Source organism: Cydia fagiglandana, chromosome 11, assembly GCF_963556715.1.
Source record: "Cydia fagiglandana chromosome 11, ilCydFagi1.1, whole genome shotgun sequence".
Taxonomy (NCBI): Eukaryota; Metazoa; Arthropoda; class Insecta; order Lepidoptera; family Tortricidae; genus Cydia; species Cydia fagiglandana.
Genome location: NC_085942.1, coordinates 5,435,066 through 5,458,468, shown reverse-complemented (window position 1 = coordinate 5,458,468; position 23,403 = coordinate 5,435,066).

Here is a 23,403-nt window from a genome sequence, read left to right as displayed (position 1 = left end):
AATATGTTACTCTTAGAAGGCCGCAAAAATATGTGACACGCTCTTATGACTACAAATAAGATCATGTCAGATATTTTTGCGGCCTCCGTTGTGTATATTATTGCAGGTGAACTGTACAGTGCGCAAAGCTAGCCGTAATTAAAAACTGCACTCGTAAATCGTGAAAAACGTGAAACAACAACGGGAAATGATTTCTATCTGATTTATGGCCCGGTAATTTGAAAAGGTTAAGCGCCTTATTATTTCACTGACAAAGTATAGAGTTTATGATGACAGCGCTAATAGGGCAAAAACGGTCTGTTAGAGATTTACAAAGCACTGAACTGTACAGTCAAATAATTTAATTTTTAGTACCAATTCGTACATTGATACAATGACAATCATTATGAAAGTGGCAAGATACCTCATACTATTGTCACTGTGACAAGGTAAGAAATGGAACTGAAATTAAATTTCTTGAGCGGACCTACTCGGCTGTGAGCCCAAATACGTCCAGATTACCTATACTACTATTAATTGAGAGAAAGTAGCTACACTACACTACACCAGCTTATAAAAAAGGGTTTTATTTTCTTCAAAAACTGATCAGAAAGCATTTTATCCACAAGGGTGTTATAGTTTGAAAATCGATTATCATTGTTTCCCCGCGAAAGTAACCAATTTACCGGTATACTATTCCGGTCTGTACGGTTACCACCAGTTTTGACATTGACAGATACGCTCGCGTCTACGTAAATTACTTTCTATACATCTCGCTTGCACTAATATGCGAGTATACGAGCGAGATGCATAGAAAGTAAGTTACTTAGACGCGAGCGTATCTGTCAATGTCAAAACTGGTGGCAGTGGTTCTGGTATCCTATACTGGTCTGCCTATGACAAAGTAGTCTAGTTTTATGAACAACAGCCCATTTAGGCCTAGTAAGGTTGCATTTAGAAGGGACGCGCAGCATTCTAGATCACGCAGGCGCGCTAATCATTTCGAAAATGCCTGGGTATTCCCGAACGTAGGTGGACGAGTCCAACGAAGCAGAAGACTAAAATATCAGACTCATGAATCCAGTATTAGCATAAAATAAATAATAGTACTAGGTAGGTACAGAAGACTCACTCTCTAATAAAACGCTTCTGTTACGATCAGGACAGATATGGCCGCTAGGTGATGATACGCGCGGCTTATGGCTAGCCACCAAAATTGGTGTGGAATGGATGTACTTTTAGCTACCTGTAGCAAAGCGGACTGAGCCACGCCTGGTATTAGTATGGATTGGGCATGAGTGGTGGGGGGAACTGACAGAACGGGATAGTCTTATGTATCTTTCAGTAGGATTAGCAGAAAAAGCGCTATTATCCTTTTCACATTCCTTTGTCCTTTCCCCTTTGTCCTTGTCACATTCTGACATTTTTTATTATTATTAGTATGGTTTATGGTGGGCAACAAATAACCCGACCAATCATTTTGTCGCATTGTATGTTCTGTCTCTCACGGACGCACGCGTATAGATCATCTATAGGATCCCACCATCTATGCATAAACTAAAATAATTCCTTCGCACGGGTTACACGAAACCTTAAGGAATTATAAATCTAAACATTCCTCAAGAATCAATCTATTGATAGGTGAAACCCGCATGAAAATCCGTTCAGTAGTTTTTGAGTTTATCGCGAACATACATACACACAAACAGACAGACGCGGCGACCATTTTATTTTTATAAGGTCATTCCTAAAAATCCGGACACATGCCAATTGCCAAGTCCGGCCGCAGTCCGGACAAAGGGTCAAAAATCCGGACATGTCCGGACAAATCCGTACGTATGGCAACCCTAGACCAGATCCGCACCACTCTTGACTCCACAGTCCACATGGCTCTCCACACCGCCAAAAACAGAACCAGATGGAGAGAAATTGTGAGAGAGAAGGTGATTCAGAAGGGAGGTCACGACCCTCATCACTGAGGATAACGACGCAAGGAGGAGGATACTAGTTTGCCCGTGCATTCGTCTCTGCTTGAGCAATGAGAATGAACACACTCAAGCGCACAAGCGCGCCGCTTGCTCTTCACAACTAACAACTACTGATTTTATGGACTTTAATTACACGATAAAACCAAATGGCACTGCGCAGCGTCGGCAGAACAGTTGAAGTTTAAGGCTGCTAGATATTTTGTATGTTAAACGTGTCCAAGTACAATATTTTAAGATGCCTAATCTAGACACGCGGCAGCGTGTCAAGCCAAGTTCAAGCAAAGGAACTGGCTAGCCAGCGCCAAGTGTAATATTACACGAACCACTTGGTGCCACTTTTGACCCTTCTATAACTCAAAACATCTTTAACGTAAACACATAAAACTACGTGTGTTTAATTATATCCATAAGGACATCTAGAAGCCCAAATTTCATGAAGCTAGCTCAAACGGTTATAAAGATATGAAGGTCAAAAAGTCGTAAATTTTAAGACTGACTGACATACCTATAGTACCTAAACCTAACCTACTTCCAGATGACCTAGAAGGATGAAATTTGGAATCCAGCTCAGTTATTGTGTGAAAGCGTAGGAAAAAATCTAAAAATTAAAAAAAGTTAAAAAATAGGGGGGGTCCCCATACAAAAAAACCATTTTTTATTGTGACTGACATATAAGTACCTAAACCTAACCTACTTCCAGATGACCTAGAAGGATGAAATTTGGAATCCAGCTCAGTTATTGTGTGAAAGCGTAGGAAAAAATCTAAAAATTAAAAAAAGTTATAAAATAGGGGGGGTCCCCATACAAAAAAAACCATTTTTTATTGTGACTGACATATAAGTACCTAAACCTAACCTACTTCCAGATGACCTAGAAGGATGAAATTTGGAATCCAGCTCGGTTATTGTGTGTAAGCGTAGGAAAAAATCTAAAAACAAAAAAGTTAATAAATAGGGGGGGTTCCCATACAAATTTCTTTTTTATCGTGACTGACATATAGTACCTAAACCTAACCTACTTCCAGATGACCTAGAAGGATGAAATTTGGAATCCAGCTCGGTAATTGTGTGTAAGCGTAGGAAAAAATCTAAAAATAAATAAAAGTTAAAAAATAGGGGGGGTCCCCATACAAAAAACCTGTAATACGCGCTAAACAACCGGCCAACGGTGTGTCGTTGGCGGCGCGCGGCACCACATAATTAATACAAAGAACAGAAGTAAAAAACATGCAGCGGAAACACAAGAAAAAACATTAAATCTCAATACCTGCCTAGTTTTCTTTACAAAAAGTATTGATATCCCATCAAAAACATAAATGTAAAAAAGGAGAGCCAAGTTCAATACAAAAATTATGCTTGGCTGTGGGGTTCGCCGCAAAAAGAATGGAGATTTAAATGAGTGCCAAGTTCTATGCAAAATCCAAATATGTATTTATAGGAACAAAATAACATTATAAACAAGTATTAAACTCTATTTCTTTGCTTTATTGGATACCTATAACAATTGCTGTTATTTAAAAAAAATGTGAGATCTTAAAGTAGGTTAGATTTGGCTTGGCCAGTTTTTATCAGAATTACAAAATATATATGTTGAATAACTTTATAAAATGACTGATGTAATGAAAACTGGCCAAGTCAAATCTAACCTGCTTTAAGATCTCGCATTTTTTTTAAATAACAGCAATTGTTATAGGTATCCAATAAAGCAAAGAAATAGAGTTTAATACTTGTTTATAATGTTATTTTGTTCCTATAAATACATATTTGGATTTTGCATAGAACTTGGCACTCATTTAAATCTCCATTCTTTTTGCGGCGAACCCCACAGCCAAGCATAATTTTTGTATTGAACTTGGCTCTCCTTTTTTACATTTATGTTTTTGATGGGATAAGTAATGTTACAACATCCATTATGCTTTGTAATTTTACAATACGAGTAAGTATGGTCGTTTATTAAGTGATAAAGTTAATTAAGTGATAAAGTTAAGAGTCACACGATCCCACTACCAAAAATTCTCTCCCATACGATCAAAGTTACGCTTAAAATAACTTTAAAATAATTCGTTTTTAATTTGTAGGTTTCTATTAAAACGTTGTAGGTACAAAATAAAGCTAAAAGTAAAAATGTGCCCCTGACTAAATAATGTAAACATTTTGGCTTACGACCGTTCGTTCGTAATAATGTGAGGAACTGGGGAAAAAGACAACCGATTAAAATCAACAATAAATCCGCTTCAGAGTTGCATAATTTGAAGATTCTCGTCCAATCTTTGCGGATTATAATCAGTAGTAGGGAATGCAAATCGGTTATTTTCGGTTATTTTTTGTATGGAAATAATCGGTTATTAACCGAAACAGCGGTTATTTCCATACAAAAAATAACCGATTTGCATTCCGATGTAGTGAAAAAAATTGTCCTAAAAAAGAAATAAAAACTCCTTTTTTATATAATTCAGCTAAAATAGCACAGCCATTTATCCACGACCATCGAGTGATCTACGATAAAGTCATTAACGAAGTATGAAGCTATTCTCATATATATTTCAGCCTAATAGAGGAAATTGATAATTTCTCCGACACCCATAATCAATTTTAACATCCCGCCGTTAACTTTTATACTTTCTCCTAAACTATACACAATTATGTCGTCCCACCTCATTGATGCTCGTTTCCTGAAATATAAAATATATTTAAATAGCATCATTAGTAACATGACGCTTCCATGGTACTAATAAACGTTAAACTTAACTATTTTGTCCAAGAGGAGCTGTCCCGTACAAACGCATTTTATGCCCTGTGTTGCGACTTTTTTTCGCCATTTAAAGCAGGCGATTATTTTTCTGTGCATCATATTTTTGACCATCAAAGTAAAGGAAATTCTTATACATACCTGCAAATCTTCAGAAAAATTTGTACGGGACAAACGGTAGACAATTTCATGGAATGCTCCAAGATCGTCATGACTAAGAATAATCTTTGATAAAATTCAAAATATCTAAGTAGGTCTTTCTTGTTCTAGGTAGTGATGCCAATGGAGAATATATGTATATGATTTTTTATATTTAGGTACGTAGTCTTATCGTTAAAGAGCCGTCTCTTTCAGACAAGATACAGGGTAGAGGACTTATTCTTTATTTTACATACTTATACTTATTATTAACGGTTGACTGAAATGTTTTTTGATTAAATGATTAAAACGATTGTGTAATTTTGAATTTTAATTCAAGTGACCAACCAGTTTTTAGGGTTCCGTACCCAAAGGGTAAAACGGGATCCTATTACTAAGACTTCGCTGTCCGTCCGTCCGTCCGTCCGTCCGTCCGTCTGTCACCAGGCTGTATCTCACGAACCGTGATAGCTAGACAGTTGAAATTTTCACAGATGATGTATTTCTGTTGCCGCTATAACAACAAATACTAAAAACAGAATAAAATAAAGATTTAAATGGGGCTCCCATACAACAAACGTGATTTTTGACCAAAGTTAAGCAACGTCGGGAGTGGTCAGTACTTGGATGGGTGACCGTTTTTTTTTGCTTTTTTTTTGTTTTTTTTTTTTGCATTATGGTACGGAACCCTTCGTGCGCGAGTCCTACTCGCACTTGCCCGGTTTTTAAACTTCTCAGCTGCAGAATAGAAACGTAGCAGCTATTTCAAGCTGTTTCTGCTGTCGCTACACATAAAGCCAAAACAAAAGTCTTAATGAAGTAATTAAATCAATTGTCGTGGCCATCATCCGAACGACCGTGTGGAGCGGAAACGTGACACCGCCTTTTAGGGTTCCCTTGGCTTTGTAAAACCCTTTGACAGCTAAGAAATATTAAGCGAATAATAAAAAGAAACTATTTAGCTAAGAATAATTTCTCCTTGTAATGTGAATCTGTCCCGTCCCGCACCAACATACGGTAAGGTGGAGTAAGACGAACATAGGTAAGGTGGGGTCGGACGAACATAGTTTAAGGTAAGGTGGGATCGGACGAACCTAGTTTAAGGTAAGGTGGGATCGGACGAACCTAGTTTAAGGTAAGGTGGGGTAAGACGAGCATAGTTTAAGGTAAGGTGGGGTAAGACGAACATAGTATAAGGTAAGGTGGGGTAAGACGAACATAGTTTAAGGTAAGGTGGGGTCGGACGAACATAGTTTATTTTGCTCGGGGGAAGACAAACAGTATGAGGATTCCATACAAGTGTTTGGCTTGCCCCGGTGATAGTCTTACCCGCCTTAACTTGTATGTCTCTATTTGACCCAATGGTTAACTGCTAGGGAATGCCTTCTGAAATTAAGTCCGCCATTCAATAATAAAGTATGACAATAGTATACCATACCTTGCATCTTGCTCAATTTCAAAAGTCACTGGTACCCAAACTTATAGAGGGCAAATTGATGCAAAATTGTAGTTTATATATTGGATTTTTACACGTTTTATTCAAGGGCAGCCCTGAGTAAACTGTCACGGAAATCAGATTATACCTATTTGCAAGGGCAGACTTTAAGCAAAACAGTGAAAGTTTAAAGTTGACTTGATAGAAAAAATCACGAAAAAATATGGAATTTTCATATATTCTCTGTTGTAGGTATATCGTTACTGCTCTGCATACCACAGCAGTATTGTTTTAATATAAAATAGCTTGTGCTATTGCCGAGGTATCTGACGAGCAAAATTTTAAAATTTGTGACGTTCCACGGTAAAAGGTACCTTTTAGGCGGCTGGCGCTTACGTCGCATAGCGCCGCAATAATATTTGAGCGGCATTAATAATAACGTAAGCGCCAACCGCCATAAGGTGCCTTTACCCGTGGGACGTCACATTTAAAATTTTTTATAAACTGAATTACTATAAGCATTATAGGCATGTCATTTTAAAATAAGAGCGTAACTTCTATTGTATGAGAGCGCTTATTTGGCGGCGGGTTCGTTTGACTCTTAATATTTCCAATGCTGTGAGAAAATGCTAATTAAATTTACATCCACGGAACTTTCATATCAAGCTGCTAAGTTGCACTTGACTGAACTTTTTAGGGCATCGTGGGAAGTTAAGAGGAACGCAAAACTATAATGTTGCCTTTTACTGCCTTTTTTTACAAAACCGTAAACAGTTTCCTTTATGATGCCACGTGGAATGTTGTAAGTACTGACAACATGACAAAAAGTCTAGGAATTTAACTTGTGTGCAAATAAGATAAATAAAGCCACGGTAAGTAAGTACATAATTTCGTACCAACTTGTTTGTATATTAAGGTACCTACAGAGAGAAAAACGAGGCGAAATAGTCCATCTATTAAGCATATTGTTGTCGTGCTACTTATTCTGACGTAAAATTTTCAAAGGAATTGGTGGCACTCTCACACTATTATTGATTGTAGAATATATATTACTTATGACCTCAATGATGATACCTGTGACCTCAATTATCTGAAAATCGAATTTTCACCAAATTCATTTTTAGAACTGAGTCTGTTGGATGCGTTTTAAGCATGTGTGAGTGGTCGTGTTAATATATGCATACATGTATGTGTCAAAATCAGTCGCCAATAAATCTTCAAACAGTCCACACGTCTCTCTTTAAGAAAAATCCCTACATACAAATATCAACCTTATTGAAAAGAACTGAGTCAAAAACAATCCGAGTTCCAAATTCAAAAATCGAAACCGCCAATCCATCGCCGCGATCGCACGCTCAACTCTCATACTCATTACAGCCGTTTCTCAGCGATTCGCGATCTCATAAATCCCGTGGACGCCGCGGGCGTGCCGTAACCGATTAGTAGGCGCGCCGATCTGCCGAGAAACAATTTCCAATGCGAAAATAATTTATGACTTCATCGGAGCGAGGGGTCACGACGGACAATGCTTCTGCCGTATTCGAACTTCAAGATTTCCATAAGAGACGACACGTACTAGATCCATTCTATATACGTTATAGTTTAGATATCAACTAGTTCTCTTTTCTAGCGCAATTCGGGCAACCAATGTCACTTTTACGTTAGTTAGCGTAAGATGAATTGGATCTCTAAGTCATATAATGAGGAAATCGTTCAAGAGTATCTCCAGAATCGCTCAAATGTCAAATTTGACAGGTTAGATCTTAAACATATCGTTATCGTATCTTGGTGATGTCTAAAAGATATCTAATAGATGTCTATTTCAAAATCCGAATCGGGCCCCTTTTCATTTGTTTTGGAACGGTTCACGACGGTGTTGTGAGTCACACTGTGACAAATACTGTGCTGAAGTAGTTTTCAAAGTGTAATTGGATAGACCACTTAGGGCCGCTTGCACAATACTAACCCGGGGTTAACCGGTTAAACCAGGAGTTACCATGATTACCAGTACAATTTGACACTGGGTTAACGGGTTAGCGCCGGGTTAGTGGGATGTTGCATATGGCCCTTATATAAGCTAATCATTATTACTATTATTCTAGCGAACGGTCACGACAGAAGGCTTGTCATGAGTTTGTGAGCACAATCTGTAATAGGTACTTTTGCACCAAGTGTTTTTAAAAGGCATTGCATAAGTTTTACCTGTCTCCAGTTATGTTGTATGAGGTTTGATTTAAAGGGCTCGTATCCAGGCCATAAAACTCCAGAAAAAAAAACAAGATTTTAACACAATTATAAGGATTGACAGACATTTCTGCTAATACTCGTACATATCATCATAATATAAACCTACCAAAGCAAGAGTACTTTCTCACCAGCCATCTAGGATTTTTTGTATCTTAATTTTTAACCGACTTCCAAATCTCAAAGAAGGAGGTTATTAATTCGGTTGTATTTTTTTTAATGTTTGTTACTCCATATCTCCGTCATTACTGGACCGATTTTGAAAATTCTTTTTTTGATTGAATGTATATGCATACAGATTGGTCCCGTTTTTGTCAAAACCCAGTTCTGATGATGGGATCCATGAGGAATCGAGGGAACTCAAATCTTAAAGGCATATATATAGTGATTTTTTGGTTTTTATCAACTAATCAAGCAACTAATTAAGCAAAAAAGTGACATTTGATGAAGTGGAACTGCTGATGATGATCAGAACGGAACTCTTCAACGACGCATAGTTCACGGCTGGCGATTTGTCCTCTTCGTTATGTTTGTTAAGCAAGTTAAGTTTTTAAGCCACATTTTTGTCAAGCTTGAGTTCTGATGATGGGATCCATGAGGAATCGAGGGAACTCCTCAAATCTTAAAGGCATGCGTATAGAGATTTTTGTATTTACATCAGAAAATCAAGCATTTTCGTTAAAACTGTCGCATTTGATGAAGTGGAACTGCGGATGATGATCAGAACAGAACTCTTCAACGACGCATAGTTCACATTTGGCCATTTTTCCTCTTCGTTATATTTGTTAAGCAAGTCAAGTTTTTAAGGCACATTTTTGCCAAGCTCGAGTTTTGATGATGGGATCCATAAGGAATCAAGGCTCGAATCGGGGCTCGGACCCGGACTCGGACCTTAACTAAATATAAACTATGATTACCTACCATAAAATGTAGGTATAAAGTATGATGATGCCAATCTTACTAGCCCCTTCCCGCTTAAACCCCCGTACACCGCACCGCATGCGCCGTTAAGTGGGTTAGGTTAGGTTTGAACTGCGATCCTCACAGAACCGAACAAGGGTTAGGTTAGGTTAGAACTGCGAGCCTTACAGAAACGAAATGCTACTTGAAAAGTGGGTTTGTTTAGGTATTCTGGCAGATAAACATTTATATTTCTATTTCTATTTCGAACTGCGATCTTCACAGAATCGAACTGCTATCAGAGAAGTGGGTTAGGTTAGGCTAGAACTACCACCCCTACAGAAGCGAAATGCTAGAAGAAAAGTGAGTGGTTTTACCTCCTTTTCTACATAGTGTACCATCTACAATAATCTTTCACCGGCCCCCATAGAAGTCGGTTTTTTTTTCTTAAAAATTATGTTGTATTGAATTTTTCATCATTTTCGCTTTAATTCTGCGAAGTGAGAATACTGAGAATGCGTAGATTGAGCTTAGATTCAAACCCCGAAACAGAACAAGAGAGAATCTTTTCTACCGCACTTCCTAATTTAACAGCTGAAAGATAGATGGCGCTAAAGATAAGGTATCGTAGTTTCCTTAAAAAACTTACAAAATCTCACATAATGTTTTTAGGTTCTCTACTATCTAGGTACCTACCTACGCATCGCCTAGTCTCCAAAACGTAATTCTAGACCAAAAAAAGTAAGATAATGATGCCACTTTTTACTAGCGCGTCTTGTATTTATGTAAAAATAAGTAAATAATACTTCGAGTTAGTAGAATGGTGCAAGTGGGTCTAAAAAACTTAAATTCTTCGTCAATATATTTTCGGGCCATCCTGTAGTATCAGTGCCATGTTTATCAAAAGCTTGTAACTTGTAATAAGTCAAAAAGGGATTTCCGCTTGTATTACAAGTTACAAGCTCTTGATAAACAGGGCACTGGACTAAAAATCAGAGTTTACTACAGCCTGGCAAATAAGAGTAGAAATTAAAAAGTGGCAACACTGTAGTGTCGTCCCGTTCTCTTGTGTATATTGATTTGAAAAGGGCGACACTACAGTGTTGCCACTTTTTGATTTCTACTCTTTTTTGCCAGGCTGTAACTGTATCCCACTTAGTTAGACGGACATTTCCCTTCCACACGTTTCCTTTCGTTGATCGACACTTCACAGAGCAACTGGGCCGCAACTTTCAAGCAACTCTTTCAAGCGTCTAAGCCCTACAATTATGTCAATACGTGCAAAGTGTAGCATAGAAACAACATTAAAATTTAGTATTCATAACGAGGTATATCATAATTCATAATTATCGAAAGTTTGGTATAGCTTCGTAAGGCTCACTGTCCTGTTTTTGGGGTCCGTACCCAAAGGGTAAAAACGGGACACTATTACTAAGACTCCACTGTCCGTCTGTCTGTCTGTCCGTCTGTCCGTCCGTCTGTCTGTCACCAGTCACTCATGGTCCGTGATAGTTGTCGCTATACAACAAATACTAAAAACAAAATAAAATAAATATTTAAGTGGGGCTCCCATACAGCATACAGTGCAAATGGGACAGCGGAGTCTTAGTAACAGGGTCCCGTTTTTGCCCTCTGGCACGGGTACGGAACCCTAAAAATTATGTTTCCATACTATTTCGTCGTCTTCACATCGCGAACCAAAAGCACGCGTTGTAAAAACAACACCCATATCCCACAAGTTCAGATTCCGATCACTCCCGGGTCGGATTACGGCGGCGGGAATTAAAAAGCGTCATTACAGTGTATTAATAAGGCGTGCATTGATGGTGCACGAGATTGGCGAGGTGCGGACCTCCCCGGAGCGAGCACGAGTACACGAGGTCCGAGCAGGACCGAATTCAGGAACAATGATTTTTTTGTATTTTTATTTAATAAATCTTACAGCTAGAGTCGGACCAAGAAAAGTCTAATTCGTAATAATTTCATAGAAGTTTGACGTATAAAATAACACGTGCACTGCGTGAGCTATCAAATCTGCTCCAGAATTTTCTTGGTCTGACTCTATCTTTACAGTTTCCCAATGCGATATTGTATGCAGGCTATTAACATTAAGAGATAATTACTATAACTATGTATTTACTATGAGTACTATAATTAGTATAACTAGGTACGAATAACACAACACAGACAATGTAACTTTTACAAATTTTCAATGATTTATGACTCAAGATAGGTTATAGGAGTTCCAAAATTGACGCGCTTACCTTGTGACAAATTGTACAAGTTGCCTTTAGGGTAACATTCTATTTCCAACGACAGCTGCACTACTGTCAATTTTACTATGGAAATTGACAATGACAGCGACGTATTCAGTAGGTACCGGTAGTGCAGCTACGGTTAGAAATGGAATGTTACCATTAGTCGCCGCTGGGCAAGCGAGAAATGTGCACGTGCTAACGAGCTCCCGCACACCGAAAGAAAAAGACTGAGAAAGATGTTTAACAACGAGCATGACAAAGATGGATGGAATGCGAAAAATAATCAATAACAACGGATTTCTTGGTAATATGAAAGTATTTTATCTTAAGTAAATTCATCTTTTTTTATTTGGTATTTTTTAATGTTATTTTTTCTCAGAATCACGAGATTTTCTGATCATGATGTCCGCCGTAATCGTCTGTGGATATCTACAGAATCTTTTTTTCTCAAAGGGTCGTGTGAGCTATATGTTTTGTGTCCAGTGACATGATTTGTAGTTAAGAAGAAAGCCATTTTTGTAATATAAAATTTATATAGACCATAAATAAGTAGCTTAAGTTTACTTTTGGCTTGTTGTTGTAATAAAAAATAAGTTGTTAATGAGTTAACTAAACAAAAAATCTATCATGCAAATCTATCCCTGATCCTTATAATACTATAACATAAAATTTTCCTATGAATAGAAACACGTGCCTCCGTAAAGTTTGACATAATATCTCGAGGTGTGATTAAAAGTTAACTTGTAATTGGAGTTCCAAATGCCACATCACAAACTTCGCCCATTACAGAGGGCGTACCGCGAACCACGTTCGACTTGTCTCCTCCCTGTCACACTTACGTACGAATATACAAGTGCGACGGAGAGGCAACACTTCGAACGTGGTTCGCGGTAGGCCCTCAGAGAGCGAAATGTCGGGGCAATCTCGTGGAAAGTGTGGGAGGTAATTAAATTTAAGTGTTCAGATTTGTCACCCTAAGTTTTCTTGCCAAGTGCTAATGCTAGGTCAAGTCGTATTATGGCTTCTCTACACGATGGGCCAACGTCGGCCACTCCAAGGGACGCATTTATGCGTTAGAGGGAGCAAGTGATATTGCTATCTCATTCTACCGCATGGATGCGTCCCTTGGAGTGGCCGGCGTTGGCCCATCGTGTAGAGGAGCCCAAAAGTGGCCCCCATGTTTAAAATTCATTTGTTTACGTTACATGTTCGTCTTTGGGTCACAAACTTACATATGTGCACCAAATTTCAATTTAATCGGTCCAGTAGTTTCGGAGAAAATAGGCTGTGACAGACGGACAGACAGACAGACAGACGCACGAGTGATCCTATAAGGGTTCCGTTTTTTCCTTTTGAGGTACGAAACCCTAAAAACATGGTTAAACATGATTGGTGGATTATGGCAGCTAGACCTCTCGCCACGGTGCTGTCATCTAGTGAAAAACTCGGAAACCCTCATTGAAGCGGTTTAAAAAACAACCACCCACTCCAGCCCTGTGCGATTTTTATCAGGGTAGCAAAAATTCAAAAGCATGCTTCGAAAAATAATTTAAGATTATAATACCTAATAATTTATAGCTTCATCGGTTCGATCACAATACACGCTCGGCAAACATTGGACGGCAACTGAGGACCTACCACGAACGTTCGACGTGTTGCCTCCCTGTCACACTTGGGTACGAGTTTACAAGTGCGACAGAGAGGCTTCGAACGTGGTGGCCCTCTGGTAATAGTATCACGTATACGCAAACGATACTTTTAGCGTAATTTACGATCGAATAATTGGTTGGGCGCTGGCAAATTACTTTAATAACAGTTATCTGGTGTATAAGAAAAGAGGTAGGAAATGAGGCGATTTGGGTCCCAGACCGCAGAGTTCACTTAAATATTGGTATAGGTACCTGTACCAATATTTAAGTGAAGTAGGTACTTGTATAAGTATATGGCTATACTGACCAAAAAACCTACACAACACAAATAACTTAAGACTGAACAAACCTAATATAAGTATAGGTTCGGATGAGTCTTAACTGTCTTAGGCCCACTTGCACCATTCCACTAATCCGGGGTTAACCGGTTACACCTGGAGTTACCATGGTTACCAGTACAATTTGACACTGTGTTAACGGTTAAACCGGTTAACCCCGGGTTAGTGGGATGGTGCAAGTGGGCTTTAAGGTTCTAATCTTACTCTCTCTCTCTCTCACTTCTCACTTCTCATATGATTTATGTATGATATGCCTAATAAACGGAAAGTTGAAGAACAAATTGCTCTTATTAGAAATTGTTTGAAATTAATAAATGTAAAATTTATTCTAAGTATTAACCATAAAAGTGCTAGAAAATGCAAAATATTCTCAAGGTGATCGATTACGCGATAAAATTGCATACAAATTGACAAGATAATTGCCCCACTATAATACCACAGTGCGTTTACTATGTTAGTATGTGACACATTGCCTGCCTTCACTGTAATAACAAACTTGACCGTACACAGACACAGTTAATAAATAATCAGGACCTTAACTCACTCTAGGGGCCAGTGGCGGCGCGTCAAACATATCCATATGCAAGCTAATTTGGCTTACTTACATATTTCCTTTACAACTCTGCTCAAACGTCTAAAAACAGGCAAGCCGGTGGGAATCGGCTTTTATGGACGCGCCGCCACTGCTAGGGGCCCAAGCCAAGCCAAGCCAAGATGCCAATTGTTTGCGCTACGATAACGAAACGCTTTCTATCTCTTTATCATCATCAACATATCATCAAGATACATTCAAGGACATCATATATTTTAAGAGTAACATTCTTGTCTGTGGAGAAATTTCCATGTTTGTCGGTCCTCTGCCTTCTCTTTGACAGCCTGATACGACACGACGCTGAGGTTTTCCTTTATTTGATTCTGTACGCTCTCCTTGGTCTCCCCTTCTTCCACTTTGCTTCAACTCTCCCTTCTATGATGTTTTTGATAAATTTGTCGTGTCATATTAGGTGCCCAAGCATCTTTCCTATTCTATTATCTATAGTTCTTAACAAACTTCCATATTAGTGCGATAGAGAGACAAATAGCGTTCCGTTGTAGCGCAAAGATTGTTATCTTGGCTAGGCCTCCAGGAGAGTGAAAATGAAAATCCATGCAGTTGTTCTACTGTAGAACAATCGACAATTAAGCTGACGATCGGATTCAGACTGGGTAATTGTGCTTCCACAGTTTTTATATAGTATCACAAGTATCACAACCTCATTTAAGTGTTACAACATGATAGTATTCATTGACGGTCTACTTTAAATCTGTATAATATGTACTCGTATATATCAACATATCACAATAAAAAAAACTCATTTAATAATAAGTGTTATAAAATGAATATAAAACTAACAAAAAAATTAACTAATTTCAAATTTTGGACCAAATTCTGGAGCAAACTAGGCACATTTTATAGCCCCATGATTTCCCCACGTCATTATTGTAGTTTTATTCAATTGGGACCTTATAAAGGCTTCAGGACCTCAGGATAGTGCAAGAAACGATAAAAAGGTAATTTAATTAAAAATAAATAGTAAGAAGTTAAATAACTGGTTAAACACATGACTGTGACACAAGATAGATATCGTACCGTACCAAGGAGGGGCAGTGTAGGCAGATACTAATTACAATACCTAGTACGGGTACACAGAGGGGCTACCGCGAAAACCGATATTCGCAAATTTCCGGGATCTTTCTCTTTTACTCCAATGAAGGCGTAATAAGAGTAAAAGAGAAAGATCCCCGCAATTTGCGAATTTCGGTTTTCGCGGTTGCCCCTCAGAATACCTGTTACACGCACCGAGTAATTACGATGAATTATTGCTACAGGATTATTAAATTAAATGAAATTAGTTCGTAATAAAAAGTAATTAGAAATGGTGAAAGCTGTGTAACGTTTCAATTATTAAGTTAATAGGTAATTATTGGATATATTACCTGGTTTTCAAATGATTGAAGTACAGAAGACGGTAATGTACTTACGACTTTTTTGTGATAATGTAAAAGCTAATGGTTCGATATTATAGTTAATCGATAGTGAAATAGAGTAGGTGCTTGAATTTTTTGTTAAATTAAATTCAGTGTAGATTATCGTATAAGATTATCAACATAGATAATCTTTAATGCGATCACGCCGTCAGCTATTTTTGAATAAGATTATATACTAGATATAAATATATATTTAGAAGACTATAATATGTGTAAAGATGGGTATTGGGAGTTACTTTAAAATACCTTAAAATCGATTATAGTAAATATACAAATCTATGGACAGCGAGCTGCAAGTTAATGAATGAATTCCATTCATAAAGTGGGTATACACTTTTGCAGCTACACCTACTTTAAGTAAGTCGAAAATAAATTGAAATGAACCAGACTTATAATGCGAAATAAAATAGTGTTAAATAAAATGAAACTAAAATAAATCCATACTAAATGTTGCCTTCTTAAACTTTATGAGTAACATCAAACAGATTAAAAACTACCTAAAATTAAAAACTAAACTAATCTAAATTAAAATAAATCTAAAAAAGGCCCCCGCGGCATTGTGCCAAAGATGCTGGCAGCATTCCCTCGCTGAGTGGCAATACTAATGCGTTGCGAGAGAAAGCTGCCAGCTCTCTGGTCACCTTTAGTATCGGCCAGCTTTTTAAAAAGTTCTTTAAAGAGAACATGAGCGCTTGCCATGTTTGTATTTCACGTCAAAAATGTGACAGTTACGTAGGAAGTGGCGCCCTCAATTGCCCTCAATAATTTCCTACAATTTCTTGTCGGACTATAATTGAACTTATACTTGAATTTTTCCCACGTGGGTGGTAATGGTAAATCACGAGCAGGTGTGGTCACTGGGCAGTAATGGTACGCTTTCCGGCTATTGGACATTTATGATCTGTCGTATAAACCCAAACGTTTAATAGTAACATTAAACAACTTGTAAAATGGTTGCATATTTTATTTTAACGCTCAGTTTGGTTTCATTGATCGCTTGTCCAAGTTAAACTTTTTGGTGTGTCTGGAATTCCTACTTTGGCAAGTAAAGATAAAAAACCGGACAAGTGCGAGTCGGACTCGCCCACCGAGGGTTACGTACTTTTTAGTATTTGTTGTTATAGCGTCAACAGAAATACATCATCTGTGAAAATTTCAACGGTCTAGCTATCACGGTTCGTGTGATACAGGCTGGTGACAGACGGACGGACGGACGAACAGCGGAGTCTTAGTATGTAATAGGGTCCCGTTTTACCCTTTGGGTACGGAACCCTAAAAAAAGTATATTCCTGGCTTAGATGCTTGTACAGCGCATGTACGATTAAGGTACATTGTGGAACATGTATTTGAAAACTTACTAATCTCTCGATATAAATCTCATCATCATCATCTGAGGCACTACAACCGCGGGTGGGCCTTAGCCTGGTCAAGCAAGTCTCTCCAGTCCGATCTGTTTGTGGCCTTCCTTCTCCAACTTTTCACTCCTAAGTTCCTGATGTCCTGGTATACGACATCCAACCATCTGAGCTTGGGCCATCGATATAAATCTGTTGTTGGGATTATGCCGAAGTCCAAAAATTATTATTTAATTTAAGTATAAGTTAAGATTTTACTACATTCCCTGATCAGGATCATCTGTAACTTAATCATATTTACTTTAAGATTACTTGTTAATTAATCTGCATTGGAATCTAATTTATGCTGTAGAATTACTATTCCATTATAGCCATCCTGTCGATATGATTTCATATTAGATAACATAAACTAAACTTCATTTATAACATAAACTTGTTAATTAATTATATTTTAGTATCACAGCTTTGATATCGGTATAAATTTTCTGATCTTACCTATCTTACAAGATAAAGAAATTAATAATTTTAAGTATTCTTTGATATGTTTTAATCCCCTCTATTACCTATATTTATTATGTTAGATTCAAATCTACATAAGCTAGTAATAAATATATGTCTGATGCTAAAATTTTATCTAATGACTAGACTTTCCTTTCAAAAGAATAAAAAAAAAACATTGTTAACATCATGATCAATAGTCAAAGGTGTGACTGTACTGTCAAATAATGATAAGATTATTAGTGACAGTGTGTTAATGAGTATATTGATGTCCTTGTGCTAATAGTTCATTTCCTGCGTGTACATTATCAACTATTTGCAAGTATTATCGGCGATCGGCGGTAAATATGAAAGGATAACCAAATGTGACATCAGTTATGAAGACAGGAATGTTTTAATTTTTGTTTTTTTTTTTCAAATAACGAATGAATGACCATTCTAGACAGGTCGTTCCGTTGCCAGGCGTCAGACCGTCAACATCTGCTGAAGATACCTCGTAGAGACTTATGGATTGGACTCATGTGCTTATTGTGTCGTTTTAGGGTTCCGTACCCAAAAGGTAAAACGGGACCCTATTACTAAGACTTCGCTGTCCGTCCGTCCGTCCGTCCGTCCGTCTAGCTGTTTGTCACCAGGCTGTATCTCACGAACCGTGATAGCTAGACAGTTGAAATTTTCACAGATGATGTATTTCTGTTGCCGCTATAACAACAAATACTAAAAACAGAATAAAATAAAGATTTGAATGGGGCTCCCATACAACAAACGTGATTTTTGACCAAAGTTAAGCAACGTCGGGCGTGGTCAGTACTTGGATGGGTGACCTTTTTTTTTTGCATTTTTTTCCGTTTTTTTTTTCATTATGGAACCCTTCGTGCGCGAGTCCGACTCGCACTTGCCCGGTTTTTGTCCTTTTTCCTTGTTTTTTTCTGTTCCTGTATGTTATGCGACAATAAATGACTTTTTTTTAGAGAGGCGAAACACGTGTCATCATTCAATCATTAGGAACATTCCACAATGAAAGGGCGTAGGCTCTAATGTGCATTATTAGGGCCCACGCACACTGCTGATTGAAGATTTAAATGAATCTTGCAAGGGCATGCATCGGTAATTAGTAAACATCAATCATATGTAGCTCCGGGCAATGAACATGTGCTAGGGCTTTAACTACCATTATGGCAGTTACGTGTACGTACCCGTTTTTACAAGTATAACAAGTCAATTTTTTTATGATAATGTTGTAAACAAGCAGACGAATTACCTGATAAAGGGGCCCACTGAGTAACAGTCCGCCGGACGGTATCGGCCTGTCAGTTGTTCGGAACTGTCAAAATTTTGTTCTAACTGACAGGCCAATACCGTCCGGCGGACTGTTAAACAGTGGGCCCCTTAAGCAATTACAGTGGACACCTGCCGGTTTAGCATGAGTTGCGTTCTTGCGCGCGACTCCATCAAGCGCGACTTCAAGTATCTAGATGATGACGATGATATCCTGTTATCCCTCATCAGGGACATAGGGCTCTCAGAAGGGATTTCCTTTCTTCGCGGTCCAGCGCGGCCTCCTCCAGCTCCGCCCAGCCGAGGCCAACTGATGCCGCCTCTTTTTCCACTGTGCATTATCATCATCATCATCTCAGCCATAAGAAGTCCACTGCTGAACATAAAACTCCCCCTTTTTTGGGGGGTGAATGCCATAATCGCCACGCTTGGCAGGCGGGTTGGCGATCGCAGTCGAGTACACCGAATTTGAGGGACGCTGCTGCCCGTCCACCGGTGGTCTTGGACGTGGTTTAAAGACATACCCGGGTCCTGGACGTAGTTTAAGGACATACCCGGGTCCACTGTGCGCCTCCAGGTATATATATCATCATATCAGCCCTTTATCGCCCACTGCTGAGCATAGGCCTCTCTTCTAGTACGCTACTACTATATATATAGTCCTCCTCATCGATTTCGATGACGGCGACCCCAAAAAATTACGGATAACGCCTGTTATGCGCCCGAATGTGGCTGGCAAGGCCGAACTTGGTCTTAAAGACCCTTCTGCAGGTGCTACAATAGAGTTGGCCAGACGCGTTGTATGTATACGCGTAAGAGGGCTTCGGTCTCTCTTAACGTTGTTGGCGTTTTGCATCTAAGATGTTGAGGCGGTTTTCCTCAAACCAGGTCTCCAGGTGGTACGTGGGCGACCTTGTCCTCTTTTTCCGGGAATTTTCCAGGTCAGCCCTTAGTTGGTTAGGTTCAAGTATCTAGAATAATTTAAAGAATAAATATAAATAATAAAAAATACCTATCTCGCTTATGCTAGACCGCCAGAGTGGCTACAAGAGCGTTGAAGGTTTGATTTGAAGGTTGGATCGGTCGTAACTGTGCGAGGTAGGAAGTATATAATTTATTGAATAGAGTTTTTTAAATACTTACCTATCACATTATTATACCTATATTTCTCGGGACAGCCTGTCTATGTAAATGACCTTTTGGCTACAATTATACCGGGTGTGGCCTGTACGAGCCAAAAGATTAAACTGTAGGCTGTAAGTATTGCGAATTTTGTTATGTTTAAGGTGCGACAAGCAACGTCAATCAGAATGATATGACGTGGCGATAGCGTCCATTGAAGATAATATTTAAATTGTATGAAAAATATGAGTCTAAACACTTCATAATTTTTAAAAATTGTTGAACAAAAGTGTCACCGTTTGAGGAATACAATCTATGTTTTAATTATTTGCTCGTGTTACAGGCCACACCCGGTATATGTTAAAGCATTTACTTAATCGAAATACGAGTAATAACAATGATCCCTTTCTATACCTTTCGCTTTTTATTAAAACAATATTCAATTTATCCTATTATACCTAGGGTTCCGTACCAAAAAGGTAAAAAGTAACCTTTACCCAAAATTTGCAAAGTTTTTTTTTATCTCAAAATGTTTTTCGTTTAGCTCAAAAATAAAATCTTTCGTGTTTATAGTTGCATAAGATCACTGAAAGTTTGTACGGAACCCTCGGTGCGCGAAGTAAACGGACTCGCACTTGACCGGTTTTTTAAAATATACGCACACTAAGTTGCGCTTACGCACCGGACAAAGGCAGTAAAATTAGTCGCATTAGGGCGTCATAATGACCCTTTTTTCCCGCATTACACTTGCACCTTGCAGTAAATATAAGGTACATTTCGCCTGATTCGGCCACGATCGCCTTAATTTAAATACCACAGAATGTCATGATACGGAGTTTTTACTGCTATAGTGGTTTTATGCAGTGCTGTGACAGCTTGAAATAGCTCGAAAAGTAATTTATCTGTGAATTTATTAGCGGTTCATTACATTTTTCCACATTGTAACCTATAGATAGCGTTTGGTAGAGATATATATAACTCCGTGTAAGATAAATAAAGTCTAAGAAAAAAACGTGCCTCGGAAATCAAGAAAAAGTCATTCTCGAATAGATGGCGCACACACCTTTGGCCTATTCTCGGCTAGATGGCGTTGACGACACCGTTTGATACATATCAGTGAAAGAACATGGGTCAGTATGGAACAATAAAAATTAAAAATTATTTATCCGTAAACATATTTTGATTAATTTATACATTTTCAATTTTATTTTAAGTTTTAATCGTGTGTCGATAGATGGCAGTAAATGTACCGTGACTACAAAATTTACTTTGGCAATAGCCCTCTATACTATCTATTCTCTTTGCGTTTGGATTCAGACTGCATCAGAATTACTGCTGTGGTATTGCAGCTCGACATTACTGCTGACTGCATTGCTGCTGATAATGTCATAAATCCGGGAGCAATATCGAACTTGACATTTGTGGCATCAATGCGACATTAAAGTCGGTACTAGAGTTAGAACAAGAAAAGTCTGCAGCGATTTTGATAGCCGACGCTGTGCAAGTGTTATTTTAAACGTCAAACTTCTATGAAATTATGACGTATGTATATAAAGAACACTTGCATTGCGTGGGCTATCAAAATCGTGCAGACTTTTCTTGGTCTTACTTTAATGTCGCGCTGCAATACTGCCGCAGTAATGCTGATCTAGCCTGATATCAAGCGGAACCTTAAAACAGCTAATGGCTCCTCTACACGATGTGCCAACGCCGGCCACACCAAGGGACGCATTTATGCGTTAGAGGGGGCAGGTGATATTGCTATCTCATTCTACCACATGGCTGCGTCTGTTGGAGTGGCCGGCGCTGGCCCATCGTGTAGAGGAGCCATAAGGCAGAACAAAGAGTATTAATTAAATCACTACGTGAGGCAGAACGGCTATTGAGTGACAACTGTTAACTACATACATCTAACGTACAGTCACCTGCAATAATATCTTACTCTTTGAAGGCCGCAAAAATATCTGACACGATCTTATTTGTAGAGCAATAAAAACGTGTCACATATTTCTGCGGCCTTCGAAGAGTGACATATTAATGACTGTGACTGTACCTACAACTTTTAATAAAATAGTCCATGACCAATCGCTGTGGAGTTCCTTGGGGCTCCTTTTCCTTTGGGGTTGGATATACCGGGTGTGGCCTGTAACATGAGCAAATAATTAAAACATAGATTGTACTCCTCAAACGGTGCCACTTTTGTTCAACAACTTTTAAAAATTATGAAGTATTTAGAGTTCCTATTTTTCATACAAAATAAATATTATCTTCAATGGACGCCATCGCCACGCCATATCATTGTGATTGACGTTGCTTGTCAAGCCTTAAACATAACAAAATTCGCAATACATTGCGTCTTTGAATGACCTTTAAAGTGTATTAAAAATCAAACTACAAGTTATTTTCAAAAGTCGCTGAACAAATGTTGATCAGTATGAGGAGTACAGCCTACAGTTAAATTTTTTGCTCATATTACAGGCCACACCCGATATGTAAATGTTTTCAAGGGTACTTATCTAATTATAGAGTTACATCTTGGCGCCTTGTTTAATTAAGACCTACTTGCACCATCCTACTAACCCGGGTTTAACCGGTTAAATCTGGAGTTACCATGGTTACCAGTACAATTTGACACTGGGTTAACGGTTTAACCGCTTAACCCCGGGTTAGTGGGATGGTGCAAGTGGCCCTTAGTGGTTAAGATTGACATAGCCTCTTGCGGATTACATCATTTGTAGAATAAATTAAATGTAAATATCACTGGCCATTCAGCGGGGTAATGCCGCCAGTATTTATGGCACATTTGGTCCGGGAGACAATCAGAGTGGGGGGCAATATTTTATTTGTTAAATTAGTTTTACTCATTCTTAGGTTTATTTTAGTTTATATTTGTTTATTTTAGTTTTAGTTTATAATATAATGTATGTTTAATCTGTAAAAAAAAAAAAAAATGTAAAAAAAACATATGCATGAATTTAAGTAAGTATAAGAAACACTTGACATGTATTCTAGTTAAATAATTAATAATGCAATTTAGCAAAGCTAATACATTAGTCCGGGCTAACGGTGACGCGGTGATCGATTACTCGCCGTCTCATTCCAATCGCTTTACTCGTACGAGCATGGGTCGCGTCTGTATTTCCGGAGAGCATCTTCCATACAAAGATGTTTATTAATGTCACGCGAGATGGCGCTGTACCGGGAGCTACGATTTCTACATCGCGCTAATGAAATTTTATTGGGATTGTATATAAGGGTTTGGGACATTTTTTTATAGTTAAATATACGCTTACATAGGGCGCCCTTTTTAAAGGTATTAGGAGTTCTCCTTCATTATGTACTAGCGATGTGACGAGTCCACTTTTTTTCGATTCGAATCATTCGAATCGATTCGGCCACTGATCCGAGTTGAAATTCGAACTGACTCGACTCGACGGTTTGCGT